General features: G+C 47.8%; 1 long non-coding RNA gene across 1 annotated transcript; it reads right to left on the bottom strand.

The window, feature by feature from the left end:
- Nucleotides 1–1468: 1468 nt before the first annotated feature.
- LOC118633611 lies at nt 1469–3488 on the bottom strand. The gene is made up of 3 exons (XR_004960190.1): nt 3388–3488; nt 1788–1918; nt 1469–1680 (listed from the first exon to the last, which is right to left on the bottom strand). It is a non-coding gene; the product is annotated as an uncharacterized LOC118633611 (long non-coding RNA).
- Nucleotides 3489–10054: the final 6566 nt, after the last annotated feature.

Raw genomic sequence — 10054 nt, 5'->3', positions numbered from 1 at the left:
ACCCGTCCCCAAGGTTGGGGCTGTCTCCCATCACCCAGTATCCACCGTGCATTGTGCTGGTTGCTAAGCATTTGGAAATCACATCGGCCTCCTGAGACCTGTTTTCTACTTTGGACAGTCGAAATGAGAGTGTCTTTGATGGCTTACTTTCATCCTAGATGAAAGAGCTACAGTAAACAACAGTAATAGTAATCTTAATAAAGAAATTAGCGAGGACAGTAACAGCTATTATTTACTCAGCTCTGACAAGGTCCTAGGCACAGTTCTAAGCATGTTGCATGTATGAGCTCACACAGTCCTCACAGCACCACTTGGGGGTAGGTGCTGCAGAGATTCTGTTCCACAGACACAGAAACTTAGGTCAGTTATAGTGCCCGGAGCCTCACAGCCAGTCAGCGGCCAAGCTGGGCTTCAAACCCCGGCGGTCACACTCCGACACCTAGAAAGCAAAGGACTAGAGAAAAGGACACATGGTGTTTCCTCGGGCACCTGCTTCCCAGACTGTGGGAACGGGGCGGGGGAGACGGAGCCTATGATCAGAGTCGTGGTGGCATAAAACACGTTTCCTTCCCTGTTCATCTTTACTTATAGTTGTCTTTTATTCTTTTATGCATGCATGCATGCATTCATTTGTTCAACACCATCTGTTACGTTTGAAAATGGTGTTAAGTGTCAGACTTTGCCAGGTCCAGGTGTGGCTTTGTTCTTGCTGAGACTGAGTCAGCCGGGACCAGACAGGAAGTGCGGTCCTAACCATCCCGGCTCTGGGCAAATCCGGGTACAGGTGGGAAGCTCGCTCTCCACTCGACGTGCTCTGGGCGTATGGTTGAGCTAGGACCTTACAAAGGGTAAGTCCATACAGGGGCTCTGTGGGGAATTAAGCCTAATTTGGGGCACAGAACCCTGCCCTTCTTGCTGGGACTTGGGCCCTGGCTGGCCCTTGTGAAATATGGCCACTCATTCTTTGACATTCCTCCCGTTGAGAGGCTGGGTCTATGTCACGCCCCTGCCCTCGCCCCCTTGGACCTGGTGGGCCTGTGACCACTTCAAGGCAGGAATTATGTAGGAGAACCGCTGTGTGACTTCTGAGCGGAGGTTGTAAGGGCCAGGACAGCATCTGCCTTGTCGTCGGGAATGCTCCCCATCGGAGCTTTGGGCGGTTCCATGTCCTCGAGACCCCCATGCAGAAGAGGGCACATGGGGGTGCTCCACTCGGCAGTCCAGCTGAGCCCAGCCTTCCTGCTCCCTGGCCCAGGAGCCCGGGAGTGGGAGGAAGTCATCGCGGGATCCGGTCCCCATGAAGAGCTGTGGGCTTTATTCTGAAGGGGACACACACGGCACACTACTCGGCAGTGCTGTTTGGTTTCGATGACACACACAGATCCTGCCCTGCCTCCCTCCCTCCCAGGCAGCAGAGATGACGGGAGCCAGTGACCACCCACAGAGTATCCCTGCTGTTTCCCGTCCCCTCCAGCCTCCAGAACCAGGAGCTGGTGCTTCGTATGAAATACCTCTCGTGCCCTTTCAGGGTACGGGGACGTACCCTCAGAGCAGAGCACTGCGGTCCTCTGACGGCTGGTGGAAACCTTACTCCAGGGAGAAGGACCCAGATAAACGGCCCACAGCGAAGGAAGGAACACAGGGGAAAGAGATGCGCTCGTGAAGGATCTAAACAGGTTCCTAATTGTAGTCACCAAACAAGAACAGGTTGTCATAAAAAAATAATACTAATAAGCAATCATCAGAAAATAAGAGAGTTCTTGGAAATAAAAAATATTAAAGCTAACCTCTCACCCCTCAGAGTCAACAAAATCTCCCGAGATACGAAACAAAGGATAGACAGCGGAAGTAAACAAGGGACAAGTTAGAAGATCCTGAGGGTTGATTCCAGATGTCGAATGTCCATCTAATAGGGATTCTGGAAGGGACAGACAGAATGGAGAAGTCATAATTAAATAAATATAACATGTGAATAAATAAAACATGCATTTATTTTTTAAAAAATCTATAAAATAAATTAAATAAATAACATAATATTCGAAAAATTTCCAGAGTTAAAGACACAGAAGATTTCATAATGAAAGGGCTCATCCATTAAAGCAGGGCATTAAGAATCATCTCCATGTTGGAGACTCTCAAATCTGTGTCCCTAACCTCTCGCCTGTCCAGGATGTGTGGCAAATACACCAGACTCCAGAGGTCTCTCCGCAGCTCCACTTAGAGAAGTCCAAAGAGCCCCAAACGGCTTCTCCCCAGGCCCTCCCCAGTCAGTCAATGGCACATCATTCACCAAGTTACCCAAGTGAAAACCCAAGAGCCATCCTCGATTTCATTTGCTTTCCTCCCGAAGCCAGTGAAGACCCCAAATATAATCCCATCTCCCCACCTCTCCTGTGACGCTCTCTTCCCAACTCACCCCTGCCTGCCTGGTTTGTGGCAATAGCTTCCTACTGGTCTTCCTGTTTCTACTCTCACCCCTCTATCCCATGCTTCGTACGCAGCCAGAGTGATTCTAAAATATATACGTCAGATCAGATTACTTCCTAATTTACCTCGAGTAAGACCCAGGCTCCCTGCAGGGTCTGCGGGGCCACTCCTGTTTGCGTCAGCCTCGTCTATGGATTTCCGCTTCGCTCACTAACTCTCCAGCCACCCTGGCTCACTTCTGTCCCCACTGAGTCCGCTCTCATCTCGGTCCTTGGCGGTCATGTTCCCTTTACTGTGAGGCTCTTGCCCAGGCCTCCATAGGCTCCTAATTCAGGCCTCTGCTCCCCACCTTCTCAGGGAGGCTCCCCTGGCAACCTCAGCTAAGGCACGCCTCGTCCTGCCTCAGTTTACCGTCACCCCGGTCCCTGTTCTATTTTCTTCTTAGTGCTTAATATCTGAAGGGGTCTCATCTACTTTGTTGCTTATTTTATTGTCCATTTCCCACACCCGAACGTGACCTCCATCAGAACAGGGAATATACTGCTCTGAGATAGAGCCTCTAGGGTCCCTACAATCAGTATCTACCATAAGTACTGTGAACGAATGAATGAAGGAAATATATATATATATATATATATATATACACACACACACACACACACACATATATAATGTTTTTATTGATTTTTTTAGAGAGAGAGGAAGGTAGAGAGAGATAGAAATAGAAACATCCATCAATGTGAGAGAGAAACATTGATCAGTTGCCTCCTGCACGCCCCTCCACTGAGGATCCAGCCCCCAACCTGGGCTGTGCCCTGACCGGGGATCAAACCGGGACCCCTCAGTCCATGGGACGACAATCCACTGAGCCACACCGCCAGGCTGAACTTATATATTATCACAACATTTTAGAACACCAAAATAAATAACTTTCCCAGGAAAATGAAACAGTTTACTTACGACGGAGTAAGAACCAGAATGGGGGGTCTTCTCATAAGCGATAATGATGCTACAGGAAAACATAGTGATGCTTCGAAGTTCTGAGGGAAACGGTTTAAAGCCTAGAATTAGATACACAGCCCAACTTTCAATCAAATATGAGGACCGGTCAAGAAGTTTCGAACATGGAAAGACTCAGAACATTTGCCTTCTATAAACACTCTGAAGGGATTACAGACATCCTCAGCAGACAAACATCAACAACAACAACAAAAAATCATGGGACCCAACAAAGAGCAATATAGAGTAGAACGAAGTTATCATTGTGATAAAATGAATCCCAGGATTAAATCTGAGCGGCAGACCAGAGAAACAATTAGTCCAAATTAAAAACAAGAAACCCAGAGGACTCGGAGGGAAAAAAAAACCTCTTCCAAAGAAAATAGTCTGTAGCCAACCATATGATTAAGAAACAGGAAAGATTTTACTGATAAGGGAAAAGCATGAAAAAATAATAACAATATATATCATGTTCCCTCTCCCCATTCCTACTCCCAACTGTTTTTCTCCTAGTTTTTGAGTTATAGTAGTCTCTTCTTTCAATAGAAAATAAACTTTATTGAAGTATAATTTACATAAACAAACTGTACAGATCTCAAATATCCAATTCAATGATTTTGACAGATGTCTAGGACATTGGATCTACAACCAGTGAACCTACAATCAATGAAGACACAGATATACGTCTATGTCACATGCCCATCCTTACAGGAGGTCTCCACCACAGCCCTCCCCGGGCTGCATCACGGGTCTACCTATGCTAGAACCCCTGGTGGATGGAATCACACAATAGGTACTCTTTAGTGTCTGGATTTATCACTCAGCGTGAATTTTTTTAGAGTTGCAGGTACCAGCAGTTTGTTCATTTTATAGCTGAGGGATATTAAATTTTATGAATATAACACAATTGTGTTTATCTATTTTCTTTTTGATGGTCATTTGAGTAGTTTAAAGTCCTTGAATGTTATGAATAAAGCTGTTGCTAACATTCTTGTACGAGTCTTATGGGGGATATAAGGTTTCATTTCTCTTCAGAAAATCTAAGATTAGGTGTGTTTATATAAAAAAAAAAGTCCAAGCCCTGGCCGGTTTGGCTCAGCAGTTAGAGCGTCGGCCCATGGACCAGAGAGACCCGGGTTCGGATCCCGCTAAGGGCACGTACCTCGGTTGCAGTTTGTCCCTGGCCCCGGTTGGGGTTGTGTGGGTGGTAACCACTCGATGTGTCCCTTTCACGTCGATGTCTCTCTCTCTCTCTCTTTCCTCCTCTCTCCCTCCTGCTCTCTGAAGATAAATGCAAAAATGTCCTCAGAAGGATAAAAAAATAAAAAAGAAAAGAAAAAGTCCAACTCTTTTCCCAAGTGGTTGCATCATTATACACTTCAACATAATGTATGAGAATTAGAGTTGTTCCATATTCTTATCAACATTTAGATTGTCAATGATTTAAATTTTAGCCACGTTATTAAGTGAGGGGTGGTATCTCGTGGTTTTGCTGTGCGTTTACCTAGTGACTAATGATATTGGGCATCTTCTCATTTGCTTTCTTGGGCATTGTATTTTCCTTTGTAAATTGTCCTTTATCTGTTATTTTTATTATATTGTTTACTTTCTAACTACTTAGTTATAAATTTTTGATATATTCTGGAAACAAGTCTTTTGTCAAATATAGTGTAAATATTTTGTCCCAGTTTTGTTTTGTTTTTTTATCCTCACCCGAGGATATTTTTCCATTTTTTTGTACAGATAGAGTGGGAGGGAGAATGAGGAAGGGAGAGAGAGAGAGAAACATCGACGTGAAGGGACACATCGAGTGGCTGCCACCCGCACGACCAACCAGGGCCGGGGACAAACTGCAACCGAAGTACGTGCCCTTAGCGGGATCCGAACCCGGGTCTCTCCGGACCGCAGGCCGACGCTCTAACCACTGAGCCAAACTGGCCAGGGCTTGTCCCAGTTTTTAATTCCCTTCACAGTGTTGACTAATTCTACCTCTGTGTCAGTTCTGAGTTGATTCTGATTCATGGATTTTTCTCCTCATTATAGGTAATATTTTTCTGCCTTTTTTTTTGCATGTCAGGTAATTATTTTTGGATACCAGATATTGTAAATTTTACCTTCTTGGGTCCTGGATATTTCTGTATTCCTATAAATATCCTAGAGCTTTGTTCAAGGATGCAGTTTAGTTGCTTGAAAAGTTTAATCTTTTTAGGTCTTACTTTTTAAAATGTTTAAGTGGGACCAGGGTAGTGCATATTCCAGAGCTAGTTATTCCCCACTGCTGAGGCAAGACCCTGAGCACACTCGCGTGTCCTGGGAATTTCACGGGTTCCCAGCCTCACTGCTGGCAGGGAGCACTGTTCTTGCCCCGCTGAACACCAGCAACTGTTCTCTCGAGGCTGTGCATTTTCATTCGGGGTGATAGTGCCCCCAGGGGGGCAAAATCTAGTTTCTGAAGAATATCTTTTACTCTGTTTATATGCAAAACAGAGATATACACATGTATGTATATGTACATACATATATGTGTGTGTGTGTGTGTGTGTGTGTGTGTGTATATATATATATATCTCTGATGTACATAAATAACTCTACGGGTATACATTATTGTGTGTGGCATTAAAATTTCATGGGGGATACATTCCTAAGAAACCTGAAACACCAATCAGAAAGAATATATGCACCCCTGTTTATCATAGCAGCGCTATTTATAATAGCTAATAAGATCTGGAAACAGCCCAAGTGCTCATCAGTAGAAGAGTGGATAAAAAAGCTGTGGTAGCCCTGGCCGGTTTGGCTCAGCAGTTAGAGCATCAGCCTGCAGACCAGAAAGTCCTGGGTTCAGTTCCCGCTAAGGGCACGTACCTCGGTTGTAGTTTGTCCCCAGCCCCGGTTGGAGTCATGTGAGTGGCAAGCACTTGATGTGTCTTTCTCATGTCAATGTTTCTCTCTCTCTTTCCCCCCTCTCTCCCTCCCACTCTATCTGAAGATAAATGCAAAAATGTCCTTGGGTGAGGATTAAAGGGAAAAAAAGCTATGGTACACATGCACAATGGAATATTATGCAGCTATAAGAAAGCTCTCTTACCCTTTGAGGCGACATGGAGGGACCTGGAGAGTATTATGCTGAGCGAAATAAGCCAGTCAGAGAAAGACAGGTACCACCACATGATCTCACTTATTTATGGAATATCATGAACAACATAAGCTGTCGATCAAAATAGGTCCCAAGACATGGAATAGGGAACAGACTGACAAACCTCAGAGGGAAGGGGGAGCAGGGGCCGGGAAGAGATAAACCACAGAATGTGTATGCATATGTGCACAACCAATGGACAGACAACAGTTTAGGGAAAGCAGGAGGGGGTGGGAGTAGGGGGGTCAGTGGGGGGCAAAGGGGGAGACATCTGTAATACTTTCAACAAAAACATTTCACAGGGGAGCATGATAATGAAAAAAATGGTCTATCTTAATAAGGTTGAGAAATGCTGTTCTAATGAAGTTGAGGGGTTCTTTCCCCTGCCTCAGGTAGTGTCTTCCGGTGTGCTGACGAGTTCTCTGCGGAATCCTGACCTCCGCAGATCCCTGATCTCTGTGCTGCTGTCTCCTCTCCGGGCTCTGTCCTCAGCCTCTCGCCGCCTGTCCCTCGGGCTCCGGCTCCATTTCCCCGACTCCGGGTTCTTCTGGGCTCTGCCTGACCCTCCCTGCAGCGTGGCCTGGACGCTCGGCAGCGGAGCCATCACCAGGCTCTTCTCATTCGCTTCCCTTAGCGAAGGGATCACTTTCTAAGCCTGGTGGCCAGTGTCTCGAAAGCCAGTTTCGTACCATTTGTTCTGGGTTTTGATGATTTTATGCAGGAAGGCAAATCTGTTCCCTAGTACTCTGTCTTGGCTAGAAGTGGAAGTTGGCTATTTTCACCCTAAACAGCACAGGTTTGGTGACCCAGGATCACAAATATCTCCTTCCAGGCAGGTACAGCCACGCTATTTCGGTAACAAATTGATTCTTATGCAATAATTTTAGTTTACAGGTGGTTATTGCATTTTAATGGCAGACCCAGCCTTAGGCAGAGCATGAAAAGTTCCAGCTGCAGGACAGAACATCAGTGCTCCCCAGCGATCCCGCCAACGCCCTGAGCAGCGGTGTGGCCACCGGGACCGCGAGGGGGCCGTCGAGGAGGGAGACACGGAGAACGCGAGCCGGCTGATCGAACACGATGGTGGATCAGGGTTAGAGTCAACAACTGCTGTGTCAGGAAACAGTTTTAAATATATTATTACAAGCTAGCAAGCTAAGCCGACAGAAGTAAAATGAGAATGTTCCCAGCAGGACCTGGGGACGGAGGGGCACAGGGAAGGAGCAGTGGATGAGCCATGATGGCCACTTCCCCGGGCGGAGGCTGGTGTTCCCGCAGCGCTAAGGCCGAAGCCCAGGGAGGCAGCCGCTCTCCAACTGAGCTACTGAAGTGCGGCCCGTGCGACTGAGGAACTGGATTCTTTAATTAAATGTTTATTAATTAATATTTAAATTAATAGCCAGTGTGGCTAGTGGCTATTGCATTAAGTAGCAGCGATATAGATGTTTCCATCATCATAGGACGTTCTACTGGACAGCACTGGTCTAGAGTTTGGGTGACAGGTATCAGAAGAATCAAAACCTGAAACGATGACGCGTAAGTTCTTGGCACCGAGGCTGGGGAAATGGGAGGAGGCTCTTACTTTCCCTACCAACCCTCCCTTAGGCTTTGGCTGTTCACTATCTGGATCGTATTTGATCACGTGTCCGGAATGCTCGTCGCAACCTGTCACCTCAGTGGCCACCACAGTCCGTCCATTTCCACAGGATTTTTACGATTTTTGGTGTTGAGTGAAAACAGCCATTTAAAGGGAAGACATTTGTTCTTGTAAATTCTAATAGTCATAGTTAAACAAATGTTGTCGTTAATCCCCATTTCCTACCCAACATCTGTGGCTCTGATAAAACACGAAATTATTCCAGTTCATAAAATTAAATACTATTCGTCACCGCCCAGGCCACAGCTGTACGTCTGAGTCAGTTATCTGGCTCCTGTGATCTCAGAGCTGTGCCTCTCCTGCAGGGACGCAGGGGCTCCTCGGGCAGGAGCGACCTGTGGTGGCGCCTGGACGTGTGCACGTTGGGGGGAGTGGCCCAGCCATGTCCCACAGGGAGCGGGCGGGAGCGGATGTTTTAATTTACATTCTCTAGCATTTGACCTTTTTGGGAACAAGAGCATATCTTTCTTTGATAATTAAGTAAAGCTAATAAAAGGTGGATTCAGCATAATAAAACTAAACGTTTGGCACTAACCTTTCAGGAAAAGGAGGCCAATGTCTCCGAGGAGGCTTCCAGAGTCTCCTTCACGGTGGGCGGCTCCACCGGCATCTCCTCCCACCCGCCCCGCCCCCACTCTGCACCCTCAAGCGTGCCACCCTCCCTCCCCCACGCGGGTTTGCAACCTGCTGGTTTCTCTGCCTAACTTGCCTTACTGGCTTCACCTTGCCTGACCGTTTTTGCCTTCGGGCCTGAGCTGAAAGGCCCCTTTCTCAGGGCCCTCTAGGGCAGGCTTTCTTTCCAAAGATGGTCTTAACAGTATCTGCTATTCCATGTCCTCTTATGCACATGGCCCTGCCACGCCCCATCAAGAGTCCCTTCCTCTACCCCCTTGACCTGGGCAGACTCAGTGGCTTGCTTGAACAACAGAAAGCAGAAGTGACCTTCTGGGACCCCACGGATGGGTTCGAGAAGCCTCGAGCAGACTTGAGGTCCCAGCTGGGGTTCTGTAATGCTGACTCCTGTGACAATGGCTCCGGGACCCAGGCCCTGCTACCAGAAGTCCGGGCCACATGAGAGACCATGTGCAGACGCTCCGGTCAACAGCCCACCGGGCCCCTGCCAACAGCCATGGGAAGGAGCCATCTCGCATGTCCAGCCCAACTGGACGACCACAGCCCCGGGCCAGCTGCCAGCAACTGCATGACAGACCCCAGGGAGGAGCGCTGGAGCGAGCCCAGCCCCCCACAGAGCCCCCACAGAGCCATGAGCTCACACTACTGCTGTGAGAGGGGCTGTTTCAGAGCAGTGGGTATCCAGCCCCTCCTCCCGGGGGTGAGGCCCTACTTCACCCTCATGGACGCTCCTTTCAGGAAGAACTCATGGTACAAACACAGCGGGACCAGGGCCTCACAAACACTCTTTTTTTTCACCCAAGGACATTTTTCTATTTTTGTTCAGATAGAGTGGGAGGGAGGGAGAGAGAGAGAGAGAGAAACGTTGATGTGAAAGGGACACATCGAGTGCCTGCCTCCCGCACAACCCCAACCAGGGCCGGGGACAAACTGCAACCAAGGCACGTGCCCTTAGCGGGATCCAAACCCGGGTCTCTGGTCCACGAGCCGATGCTCTAACCACTGAGCCAAACCAGCCAGGGACTCACAAACACTTTTATTCAGGCCTCATACAAATCCCATACAGGAAAGAAGCATGCTATTTACTTATGTTTAGTCCTTCTTAAGTCACAGAGGCGAGTGGGTGAAGAGCATGAAGACTCCCCCTCGGGGCTCAGCCGGGACGCAAACCCAGCAGCCTCTGGGCAGCAGTCCCCATGGCTTGT

Source organism: Molossus molossus, unplaced genomic scaffold, assembly GCF_014108415.1.
Source record: "Molossus molossus isolate mMolMol1 unplaced genomic scaffold, mMolMol1.p scaffold_m16_p_18, whole genome shotgun sequence".
Lineage (NCBI taxonomy): Eukaryota > Metazoa > Chordata > Mammalia > Chiroptera > Molossidae > Molossus > Molossus molossus.
The sequence above is the reverse complement of the archived record's forward strand: the minus strand, read 5'-3'. Positions and strand labels throughout refer to the sequence as shown.